Source organism: Podarcis filfolensis (assembly GCF_964270895.1).
Source record: "Podarcis filfolensis genome assembly, chromosome: 8".
Classification (NCBI taxonomy): Eukaryota; Metazoa; Chordata; class Lepidosauria; order Squamata; family Lacertidae; genus Podarcis; species Podarcis filfolensis.
Window position 1 is genome coordinate 35,788,155 of NC_139611.1, and position 11,088 is coordinate 35,799,242.

An 11,088-nucleotide genomic window follows, 5' to 3' on the forward strand; every position below is an offset into this window, starting at 1 on the left:
ACGTTTTAGCCCCCTGCTCTAAGAGAATACAAATACAACCTGGGAGGAAAAGTCTCCTTGTGGAGTGCTGCTCTTTTCTATTCTGCTTGTCTCCCTGCTCTTTCTATTCACCACTTCAATTAAGTCATCATGACATGCCTACTGAGAATGTTCAGGATTAACTGATGTATTTTGTAGGCTCCTCCCCTTAAATCTTTTTTGTTCCTTTTCCTTAAATATTTTTTGTCCTTCTTTGAACCTTGCGCTTCCCCAAGTCTTCTGACGCCTACCTCCTATGCATGGATAATGGCATTTTGGTTGCATAACAATCCACACTTGGAGAATTGAGTTGGATATTGGTATATATTCTAGGTCAGATGCCTCATTCTTGTGTGTGTTGATAAAAACAGCTGCTCTTAAGAACCTTCTAGTGAGCATCTCAATGGAACGATAAGAAGAAGAGGAGGAGGAGTTTGGACTTGATATCCCGCCTTTCACTCCCCTTAAGGACTCTAAAAGCATCTAATAATTTCCTTTCCCTTCCTCCCCCACAACAAACACTCTGTGAGGTGAGTGAGGCTGAGAGACTTCAGAGAAGTGTGACTAGCCCAAGGTCAACCAGCAGCTGCATGTGGAGGAGCAGGGAAGTGAACCCGGTTCACCAGATTACGAGTCCACCACTACACCATGCTGGCTCACTCAAAGAGTTTGCATTCTGTATATATCACCCATAGCACAAAGTCAGTTTTACCCATCATCTGGCCTGATAGTGGCAGGGAACCTTTGCTATAAACCATCTTTCTTTTCCTCCAAAAGTACATAATTGCAATCCAGAGCTATGTCACATAGCTAGCAGGCATGCAGCATTCCATCAACAAATCAAAAGAAACTATCCAGATACCAGTTAAAAACCTTACCAGCAGCTCCTGATGGAGAATGAAAGTGTATCTGGGGAGAATTGTTAAAGGGAAATTAAGTGAGTCCCTTTGCTCAACTTGGAGAGTAATCTTGAAGGCTATGCCAGAAGACAGTATTTAAGTGCCAACATAGCACTTTGTCAGCACCTAAAAGTCTTGTCTCTCAGCCACTGGATAAAAAGAAAATAATGCAAAGTTTTGGAACAGAACTGTAGCTCTCCCTCCCCCATCCTTGTTTTTAAACTCCTTTTTTTTTAGTATTCAAAGATCTTTATTGAAACTTAACATATATACATAATAACCAAAATTCCCAATGATTCCCTCACATAAAATATAATATGTAAATTACAACAGCTACATAATTTTACACTTAATTATAAAACCCACCACCCACCCTCTACTTCCCTCCACAGCAATTCAACTTCTTTATATTTCTTTATACCTTTTTCCCTTGAATTCTATAATAAATTATTTTTGTTAAATTCTGATTTTTCCATCTTTATTGGTTTTGTTATTGTGTACATTTTTTATTCTAAGCCTATTAGCATGTCGTTTTTAGAACAATATTTTGACATATAATCTTTGAAATACTTCCACTCCATTCTTAACTTTTGATTTGATTGGTATCTTATAATTGAGGTTAATTTTGCCAATTCTATATACTCACTTAATATGCAAATCTCAGGACACACCAACAAAGGAAGAGTGGACTTGTTTTTAAACTCCTTGATCAGAAGCAATGGAAGATCTGAAGCTTCTAATACTTAGGGCTGTTGACCAGTTAAAGAACTTAGTTGTCTGAATGCCTGCCTCTTGACTTGAATAAAATTGTAGAGCCTCAATATAGTTGCCTTTTTGACAAAAGGAAATAAGTGGTAAACAATACTACAGTACGAATCATTTGAAGGAAGGGGGCCGCAGATAACTTTCTTTTCATTTTTCTGTCACAAACTATTATCAAGAGAGCACAACAGTGTAATTCCTTCATGTAATTCCTTCATCAATGGACAGGGGTAGGAATAGCTACTTAGCCAGCATGTGTATCTGTTCCCTTCGATATCATGATTCTTTTGGTTAAAATATTTGCAGTGGGTAACAGCTACCGTAAATGACCCCTGCCGAGCCTTTAGATCTTGCTTCCTACTGTCCTTGTAATCACCAATGGAGCTGCTTCATTGCACTTCACTGTTGTAGAATAGTTACTTGACAAAATCAACATACTCTCTCTGGGCCCTATTAAATATGTCTTTGCAGTGGATGGTTGCTGAATTAAATTCCTTGCAAACTTTGTAAAATGCAGGTTGCTGTGTTCCTGCTGGGTTGTCTACATGTGTAGAGATTGTCTGGTGGTTGAATTTATTCATTTAAAATGTTTATAACCCACCCTTCGTTGTAAGTGAAACCAAAGTGGAAAAACTAGTGCAGCAACATCTGGAGGGCAGAAATTTCTGACCATTGGTCATACTGGCTGAGGCTGATGGGACTTGGAAGTCCAGCAGCATCTTGAGGGGCACAGCTTCCCCCACCCTGGCGTAGAATATCTGCTTCCAGTGTTAAGTATGCTATATAATAGCCATGGAGGTAAATTCCTTGTCTTTAAAGCTCAGTTTAACAGTTGCTTTACAGCTTTTTGATACGTTACAAAGTGCTCAGGCTGCAAATAGATGGATTTTTACAAGATCAATACTTGTATTTGAAAAGGTTTTTAAAAAATCTATTGAGCTTCAAATGAAATTATAGGCTTTACAAGCCAAAGTTCTCAGCTACGTTTTCTCCAACATGAATGCAAACTAAATCTGTAATTATTTGACTGACATAGTCTTCTATCCAAGAACTGACCTACCTGAAACCTGCTTAGTTTTAATAATGTAAGTCCATTCTCTGGACCCACTTATAGAATTATGCAACACCAAATTCCTTACCTATCATTGTTTCAATTCTCATATTCAAAGGCAATGGGGGGGGGATGAACCATGTATCAAATGAACCTCTCACTGTGCGTGTACTTATGTGGAGAACCAGGTGTTGATGAAATACAACTTACATCTGCCCCAGCAAGCCTGGCCAATAGCCAGGGATGTTGGGAGTTGTAGTTCAGCAACATCTGGAGGACCAGAAGTTCCCCACACCTGAGATTCTTCAAAATCACAGAGAACGGCCTTCTCTACACTGGATACCTGATATCCTTTATAAAATTTGGAGATACCAGGATCAAAGTTTGAGCTTTCTACAGACAAAGCATTTACTTTACCACTGAGATATCCGTTGATTGTTAACTAACTAAAAGTAGTTAAAGAAGGGATTTTACAAACTGGTGATGACAAACTAAACATTGAATGAAGCATTCACTGTGCTCTAATCCCCCAGGTGAATAGAGTGCAGGAGCTCTGCCTGCCCTCATTTCCCTCCCCAACATGAGGGCAATAGTCTTCACCTTGGAGATTATTGTACTTACATAGGTTCCCCAACTGATTTCAAACCTTGGAAGAGCAGAATTCTAAATTTGGTAGAGAGCGTCTATGAGTAAAATAGGCTCCCTGCTTCAGAAGTTATTCCTCTAATTTATGGCGGGGGATAAAGATGGTGACAGTGGATAGGTGAAACTGGTACACTCATCCCATGAGGGATTGGATTGCCTCAACAGGCCTATTGTCTCTGCACCCCCAACTGCACCTTTGCAAGAGAATCTTATAAGAAGGGTACCACTGGATCATGCCAAAGGGCCCTCTAGTCCAGCTTGCTTTCTAACAGTGGCCAACCAGAAGACAGTGGAAAGCCCGCAAACAGAATTTGAGTGAATCAGTACTCTCCACCTCCCAATTTCCACCAGCTGGTTATAAGAGTTGTTTATCCATGTTAAATCACCGTAAGAGTCATGCTGGATCATGCCAAACACTTCTTCATTGAGCGTTCTGTTGTCGCAGTGGCCAACTGGTTGCCTGTGGGATGTCCGCCAACAGGATATGAGCAGAACAGTCCACTCACATTTCCTTAGCAACTGGTATTCAGAAGCATGACTAGTAACCATTGATAGCCTTACCCTCCAATGATTTAAAAAAATTCCTCTTAAAGCCATCATGTCTCATGGTTGCAAAATTCTGTAGTTTATGAGCTGTGTAAAATAGGAGGTGTCCCCCCCGCCCCCGTCCACATTTAGTCTGTCCCGATTCATTATCTGCACCTCCCAAGGTTGCATATGGCTGTAACATTTACATGCTGGCCTTGTAACTGTCGCTGTCAAAATAATGTTTTTAGATAGGTGTCCCTAAAATGCTGCTGCTCATCCAGGAGTAAAATTACATCGGACGTGGCTGTAGGACATGACACATCTGTCTGTAAATGTGCACCTTTCTTTGTTCGCTCTCTTTTTTTCTTCCCCACGCTGGTCCCATGGCCTTCCTGCCAAGGTATAACAACGCTCTTTAGCTTTCAAGGTGAATTGTAGCACTGTTTGCAAAGGTGACTGTTGCTGTGAACAAAGAGCTTTTATTCGTGGTGCAAAAATTTCTCAGGTTTGAGAGGTTGTTCTGCTTGAAGTAAAAAACTCCTCCCCACCTTGAAAGCCAGGGTATACTCTATTTTTAAAAGTCGCATTATGGGCTTATAAAGTATTCCTTCTGATGCCTGGGCTAAGCTTGAGTTTGTGAAAGGTGAGCTTCCAGTGTAAAGAAAATGGAAAAGCAGCTTGTAAATTGAATATTTGTCAATCACGACCCCAAACCAGCATAAAAGTGAGGTTTAGCTCAACTGGGTAGAAATGAATAGTGCACCTGTATCTTACAGGAATCTTCTGCCCTTCTTCTGCCAGCTTTGCCCTCCAATCCTTCTCTTCCCCCCTCCCCCTGACTTTTTGGTTTTTGTTGTTTTCTGCTTTGGAAAGAACTCCCACTCAGGTTAGCTCAGCTCTCTAGGTTAGCAGCAGTTCTCTTCTTTGTACTAGAAAGGTACACGTAAATAAATTCCAGCAAAGCAAAAGATGAGGAGCTGGCTGTACAAGAGAATTATAGGCTAGGAACATAGGCAGCTGCTTTGTACCGAGTCAAACAATTTGCCCGTCTAGCTCAGCATTGCTACAAAGACCAGCTGCAGCTCTCCTGGGTTTCAGACAGAAGTATCTCCCTGTCCTACCTGGAGATGCTGGGTCTTGAACCTGGTACCTTCTGAATGTGTAGCAGATGCTCTGTCACTGAGCATCCCTCATGCAAACCACTTTTCAATCTTGCATAAAGTGTTAAACACACCACTGGTTTACAGAAGCCTGGCCTGTTCCCCACCATACATGGTCTTCCAACTGGGTCACAAAGTATATTGACTCGAGTTAGCTCAAATTGTTTGTGTCTTGCCACTGCATCTCCACTATAGGCTATGGACTTGTATAGGCTACACACTTTGCTGTCTGTTCTCCAACCCCAATGCACCTACCGACTTCTTACTTCGACCAGTAGTCAGCTAGATTGTTCACCCCATCTGATAATTGGTGCCAGGTGTTTCCAACAGAAAATTATTTGTCAGAGGATATGATGCTGTATTAATATTTGTCCCCTGGCTAAGCCAAATGCTTTACGCAATCTTTATCTCTTATCCTCCCATCGGTCCTGTGTGTGTATTCAAGATCACATAAGCAGCAAATCGTTGCTCCTTAGCATTCTCCTCTGTCATGTATTGCATTGAGACTTGTTTAAAGCAGCCTTTCCCAATGTCTGAACCTATAGCATGAATAAAATGTGTGTGTGCTATGTATTGGTGCAGAAACATGGAGCAATTCTACTTTTAATTGCTGCCAAGGTATGACTTGGGACCTTCATATGCCCCTGACTTACTCTGGTTCTACAGGTGCCTGCCAACTTTTCACAATGTATTTTGAACCAGGGCTTAACCTAGTAATCTTCCCACTGTCAACGTTCAGAGCTGGAGCTTAGAGAGAATAATAGAGAAATATGCAGTTGAGCTGGCAGGGAGGGAGGGAGTGCCCTTTTATGCCTTATTGAGCATCCGTAACCATCTGCCACTCACTGAGCATTAGGTGGGAGATCCTACAGAAGATTCTGCTTTAGCATCCCTCGCTCCACTGTCCACACCCAAGAAACGGGGACAAGATCTTCAACACCAGGAGTGGGCAGACTTCATGCTTGTGGAAGCTACTTGACCAGCCAGAGTTAGGGTACAGGGGAGCGATGTGGGTGGGGCCATATATGCAAATATGGAACAGGGGGTGGAGTTAACAGGGATGGGAAGGGGACCTGTGGCCCTCCAGATGTTGGACCACAACTTCAAGCATCCTCAGTCATTGGTTATAATGAGTAGAGCTGATGGGAGTTGGGAGTCCAAAAACAGCTGGAGGATCAATATTCCCCATTCCAGGATGCCTTTGGTCTGATCCAACAGAGCTCTGCTTATGTTGTTATCAAGCTGGCTAGGTATTGCATCAGTGCAACTGAGGCTGATAGTCTTACTCACTGAAATGAGAACTGCTGTTCTGCTTGTGTTCACTCATGTGGTGGAACTCATCTCTTTTCTCCAGACCTGGGCACACCCTCGAAATCTGCCTCAGAGGGTTGGTAGAGCAGATTTTAGGGGTGCACAGGGAAAGGAGGATGAAATCTCATTGGTCTTGCACAGTGTTGGATACAAACCCATTATCTATGCATGCAGTAGCAAAATAGCTTTGGGACTGTCCCCCCTGAAGTTAGTGCCAGTCCTTTTTTTCCTAAAAAAAATATGTTTAGGGGCACACTCATTTTCCTACTCATATTGAAACACTGCCCCTCAATGAGGCCAAACTTAGATTCACAAAATGTTTAGGGGTACGCGTACCCCTGCATCTCCCCAGAAAAAAAGCACTGGTTCATATTTATTGCCTTTCTGAAAGTTTGAGTTGTCAAAATTACTGGACATGTTTGAACTGTCAAGTCTAGCACAAAAGATACTCAGTCCTCTGGGAGCATATGAAGAATTTAGCACAGATTAATTCTGTGCTAAGGAATCCACCCCCTTGTGGTTTAATCCTGGTAAGTAGCAATCTCCTGATTATTGGGGATTAGTCTGGAAAAGCTAAATGAACCTTTTACAGCAAGTTGCTTTTGGAGAGAGAAAATTAAACAGAACCGTCTTTCTCTCCCCACCCCATTGCCTAATTACCCAAAAGGGAAATGTGGTGGAAATTTTTTAAAGAGTGGGAAAACTCATTACCTTCCTGCATTCAGCATCTAAAAATATACTTAAGTGGACATGATGAACTAATGTGATCTTTAAAACACAAGGAAAAAATGGTTTTGTATCTTAACAGGAAAGTGAACTTTTCTCCTGCTGTTTCCACAGAGACTATGGGTGCTATTCTACTCAAAGCAGACCCATTGAAATTCATAGGCACGATTCACTTAGGCTCATTAATTTCAGTGGGTCTACTCATGAGTGGAACTTGTTTGCAGACAACTCAATGGGATGCATCCAGAGATGTAACCATTAAATTGGACCCACCAGAATTAATAGACATAATAGGCCCACTCATTTCAGTAGGTCTGCTCTGAGTATGCTCCCCAGCAAATTTGGACACCTGGAGTGGATTGAGGCCCACACTGATCCATTGGGGTGGTGCATATCAATTGGGTGTTGCCAAAGTGTAAAATGGGTGGGATGTCAAAAGCTTTTGACACCACAGGATCACAGCACATGACAAAATTCCCCATGAAAGGGCCGGGCGGGCACCCACAAATTTTGGTGCCAGGTCCATGTGCACTGCATGGCACCCATGGCCCTGGGGACCCACAGTCACAGGGCCAAGCTGGTTGGCACTCCTGCGTACATCTGAGTAGACATGTATAGGACTGCTATGAGGTTGCAGTCAGAAGCATGCATATTGAGGCGTAAACCTCATTGCACTAAGGTTGTGTAAACATTAAAAACACATCACTTTCCCCCAAAGAATCCAGGGGAGTGTAGTTTATTAAAGATAATAGAAACTGGCACTCCAAGAGGGGTAAACTACAGTTCCCATGATTCTTCTGGGAGATGCCACGTGCTTTAAATGCATGGTGTGGACCTCAGTGGTGGTCCCACTCTATGTAAGTCTTCTTTGGCTTGCAAGTCACTGTGTTTCAAAAACAATTTCAGGGATATTTCCTGGTCTACTGGGGGGGGGAGCTATTTATTCCACTGTTGAAGGGGGGTGGGGTGGGATTTCCCCAAATTGTGTTACTCATAGAACCTAAGATGTTTTTTTTCATGCAAACCTTATAAATGGAAGTCTGCTGGCACTTCAGAAATCTGGTCATTTTATTGCAGATTTACATAGCGATTTATATGTAAATCTGCTTTGCCAAAAGCTGCTCTGTTTAGGGCACAGACAAAGAAGAGGACGCAAACTGAGGCCATTTGCATTTTGCCATTTGCATTTTGCTCAGGGTCGGCCCAACTGGAGCATTTCTGCAGAACTTATTTGCTAGGCTGCTGCAGAACATTATCTCTCCTCGGCTGAAAGTTTCACTTCAGCGTCCCCGAAAATTAGTGGAAAACATTTCCATTCTCTTCTATAAAGGCCGGTAATTCCCTTTTCCTCTCCCTACCCACAAAACAACAATCCTGAAAAAAACCACACACAAATTCCCGCTGGGAAGGCTGAGCCAGGAAATAGCTTGGCATCTTATTATTTATTACGACTTAAGTTTCCACCCCATTTACTAACCTAACCAAGGTTTTTGAATTCTAATAAGACAATAATAAGATTCAATTTAAAGTTTCATAGGATGAGAACAGATGTAGTTTAGTGACTACTGCCAAGGCCACTAGCTTAGATGCCTTTAAAAAGAGAATCAGATGAGTTGGTGGAGCGTAGATCCACATGGACTCACAGAGAGAAGCTTGCTATTCCCTGGGTCTTTTTGCTCTCATAGACCAGTTGGGAAGCATTTATCTCTGGACATTAATGCAGGTAAAGAACTGGATCAGAGGAAAAACAACAACCATGGAATGCTGATTAAAAGCAGGTTGGATTGCAAAAGGCTACTGAAACACAAGAAAACTGAGTATATGAAAACTCAGTGGCAGGAACTGGGCCTTGCAGTAACAGAAAAGAAGTTAAATTCTAAGAAATTGTTGCCCGGGGCTTAAACTAAGTGAGATCAACACAGGAAGCCTCAATTCCTGCCACCAGGTGGGTTAATTACTTCTCAAGAGTACTTGGAGAGTAACATGGCCCTACACTGGAAATGGTAGAGTGTAAGGATGTTTTAATGTGTCCCAGTCTCAATGGCTCCCTGTCTCTGGCAGTGCAGTAAAGACCCTTATCTCCAATATGAAAATAAATAAGGTTCCTGGAGAAGATATAAAGAACATAGATTGGTGGACACCCATCCTGGCAGCCTTATTTACTGCCATAAATAGTACAGGAAAATCGCATCCTTGTTGAAAAATGAGCATCATATTTCCGATTTTTTAGAAGAGGGACAGGAACAACCCTCATAGCCATCAACCAATTAGTGTGCTACATATTTCCTCCAAGCTTTATCTCGGCATCTTCTCCAAAAACTATTAGACTGGTTGCAAACTAACCACATCATTTATGAAGAACAAGCAGGGTTCAGAGGAGGATATGACACTATTGATCAATGCTTTACTCTGAACCACACTGTAAGGAAATACACTAAGAATTGCAAGAATAATCTATATGCAGCCTTTCTTGATCTTTCCGCTGCTTTTGATTCTATAAATTGAAGCAGACTGTGGGAGAAATGATCAAGATCCAACACAGACCGCAAACTTTTGCTATTGATTCAAGAACTATATAGCGATACGGAAATGAGGGTCAGAGTTGGTCTAAATGGAGGTATGATTGAAGCCTTTAAAACATCAAGAGGAGTGAAACAAGGATGTAAAATTGGCTCCCTCCCCTTTTAACTTTTATATTAAGGACTTGGTGCTCCAATTGGCTTCAGCAAACTCTTCTTTCCCAGTAATCAGGGATAGAAAGATGCTTATTTTGATGTATGCAGATGATCTGGCCAGCATGACCAATGATCAGGGATGATGGGGTTTGTAATTCAGCAACATCTGAAGGGCCACAAATCTCCCAGTCCTGCTCTAGTGCGTATTATCCCCCCCCCCCATGTAGCTTTTGTCACTTAGAAAATTCCTTACCATGGCTGAAAATAATTTAGCTCCTCAGATCCTTTTCAGGGTTACTAGAGACAGTAGAATTCCATCAGGAGTGTTTAAGCACGGGAGAATATCAATAAAGCACATTGTTATCACAAAACTATTAGTAATTTAACTCAGAGCTACGAATGAATGATTCACATTGCTAAGTGCCGAGAGACACCCTGTGCCACGTGATTGCTGATAAACAAGGTGGAAGTGTGCATGAAAAAGAAAGCCCAAGCCATTTCTTAGCTCTCATCAGGCAGTTTCACGTATAAAAAAGAGAGAGACAGAATTGGCTAGATTTTTCTCAGATTATCAGCTTTTAGGTCAACTTTGTATAATGCAGTTGCTTCTCAGCTGCTTCACTAAAACAAGATCTTTCACACTTGTTTCACAGCCCATTGTGTGACATTTACATTCCTATTCTATCTATGACTGAATGCCCTTCACATGCCATTTGACTACAGATTTCCAGGGACCTGCCTACAAAAACTAGCCACGGTTAACCTGCTCTTGGTAGGCTCTTTCTCCATACTACAACCGAATATCGGAAATTTGGGGCTGAAAACTTCTCTCCATAATGTCACAGTGCAACACGGGAGGTTTTCGTACACCAAGAAAGACCATTGATCCAGAGAGTTTAGTGTGGTTGGCAATGACTGGCAGCATCTCTCCAGCGTTTCCGGTAGGAGACCTACTAGGAGATGCTAGACATTGAACCCGGGACTGTTTGCATGAAATCCAGGTCCACTGTCACTGAGCTATAGCCCTTCCCTGGTGAGGACACATTGGAAGGCACTATAGGTGGCAGGAGTCAGAAATTAAGTTACCAGCAAGCGCTTGAAATAAGGATTCAGGCTGGGACCCAAAGAGCTGCTTGGAAAATTGAGTTGCCTTTGACATAAGAAGAGCCCTGCTGGACTGGGCCAATGGCACATCTAGTCTAGCATCCTGTTCTTGTGGCCAACCAAATGCCTATGGGAAATGAGAAAGCAGGACCTGAGCACAAGAGCCCTCCTCCCCTCCTGTGCTTTCCAGCAACTGGCATTCAGAAACA

The 11,088-nt window shown here is 42.2% G+C and overlaps 1 long non-coding RNA gene across 1 annotated transcript in view; it reads left to right on the forward strand.

Annotated features, from left to right (window-relative positions):
• Window positions 1-1,378, forward strand: part of LOC310768283 — a 65,749-nt gene extending 64,371 nt beyond the window's left edge. The window contains exon 2 of the long non-coding RNA XR_014551261.1: window positions 587-1,378. This is a non-coding gene — a long non-coding RNA (uncharacterized lncRNA). The remainder of the gene's footprint in view (window positions 1-586) is intronic.
• Window positions 1,379-11,088: the final 9,710 nt, after the last annotated feature.